The sequence below is a fragment of the Alligator sinensis genome, unplaced genomic scaffold (assembly GCF_000455745.1).
Source record: "Alligator sinensis unplaced genomic scaffold, ASM45574v1 scaffold444_1, whole genome shotgun sequence".
Classification (NCBI taxonomy): domain Eukaryota; kingdom Metazoa; phylum Chordata; order Crocodylia; family Alligatoridae; genus Alligator; species Alligator sinensis.
This window is the reverse complement of record NW_005841886.1, coordinates 2,581,496-2,583,293: the sequence shown is the minus strand read 5'-3', so window position 1 is coordinate 2,583,293 and position 1,798 is coordinate 2,581,496. Positions and strand designations below refer to the sequence as shown.

General features: G+C 44.5%; 1 protein-coding gene across 6 annotated transcripts in view; it reads right to left on the bottom strand.

Moving 5' to 3' along the window:
• Nucleotides 1–1,798, bottom strand: part of KCNH6 (potassium voltage-gated channel subfamily H member 6) — a 139,218-nt gene that overhangs the window by 52,036 nt on the left and 85,384 nt on the right. The gene's annotated exons all lie outside the window — the stretch shown is intronic.

The window sequence follows — 1,798 nt, the reverse complement described above, 5'->3', positions numbered from 1 at the left end:
TCCTGCTCCACTAAGCCTGGGTAAGCATGGGGGGAGGTGTTGTGCAAAGGGAGTAAGGGGGAGTTATCCATTATGATCAAGCCAATAGCAAACAGGAAGCAGGCCAGAGCAGGAGCAAAAGAGCAGGTTCCCATAGTGGCTTTACCATGGTATGAGGTTGCTCCTATCCAGGATGTTTCTAGGACCTAATGCACAGACATCTACTGCTGAATGCATTCTGCCCTCTCCTTTTTGCCTGCTACAGGAGTTTTAAAGCACAATGTTTTAGGTCCTTGACATGCGGCTAATAGATGCTACCTGTTCTACACTGCACTTCTAGGCCTTCCTATCCCACAGTGCCTTCTCTTTTTTGGAGGGCATGAGGAGGTATTCTACATTAGGAGATGCCTGTAAATACAGGCAGGAAAAAGCAACCAAGCCCTAGTGTGGAACACATGTTGCATGAAAGCACAGTGCCCATGCCCATGTATCTCACATGCCTCCTATTGAATCTGTTTATGGGCTCACCAGCTTCCAGGCACCAAAGGATTAAAGAGCGTCCTAACATCAGTTGGAGTAAAAAGCCCAAACTGTACTCTTCAGAATGTCTCCAGATTTGGTTTGCCAGAGACTTGGTGCTATTCATGAAGTGGATTTGATTCTTTTGATGGGAAACCATTCTCACTTAACTTCACCTCACCTCACCCATATACCTCACCAGCCAAAATGCTGCCATTAGCTCAGCAATGTGTGGGCTCCAGGACCCACCAAGCCATTATCTTTGCTGCTGAGCTCCATCTATTCCTCAAGAAACAAAATCCCTCTTCTTGTTTTGGATAGGTCGGCTCTTTTATTCTAAGGTTCAAGGCCTTATCTGCCTAAGTGAGGGTGCTCAGTGGATTCCAAATTTCACCACCTCTTACTTCTTACACTGCTGGGTCCCTCTATCCCTCTGTGTTGCTATCATTAGGGTAAGACTCCACTGAAGGCAACAAAAAGTCAGGCTATCCCAGGGTATCACAGCAGGTATCTTCTATGTGGATACAGTGAGGAAAATTGCAGCATTCCAGGCACCTTCTACCTGGACATGGCTAGAATCTCTCACATGGTGTCTAAAACCTTGACATAGGCACCTTTAGGTACCTAAAATCTTGACATACCTAGAACCTTTGACCACACTGTGGCTACCCTGAACCTTCATGTACTTACAACCCCTGACGGCATGATTATAACTTTGAGGTTCCTAAACTAAAAACTTTGAAGGGTATAACAGATATCTACAACATACCAACACCACTGGGCTGTACAGCCGGTATAGTCTATGTGGATATACACTATATACTTGAAAGCACAGCAAAGGTCTTGTACCTGGACATACCCAAAACACTGATTATCACCACAAATGCCTTACACCTGAATATATCTACAATGTTTGGATGTACCTGGAACAACTGGCAGAACAGCAGGTATTTGTTACTTGGACATATTTGGAATGTGTGGAGTATCCAAAAGACTATGAAAACAGCAATCACTAAAGCGAGGTAGACACTAAAAACCAAGAACATTTCCCCTACCTCACCAGGTTTACCATGCTAATCCATCAAGGATGACAAGCTCTTTGCTGCCGTAATGCAGGGGAAGAGATGGACAAATAGCTCATTAGAACTTACTGAGATTCAGTACTTATGGTCATCCATGGTGGTGGCACAGAGATGGGCAGGAAATATTTAAGAAAATGTGTGGTATCAAGGAATGTTTGCACCAGAATCCTGGAGTTATGCCCCCTGATTTTTATAGACCCCATGCTATGCCCAGTGTT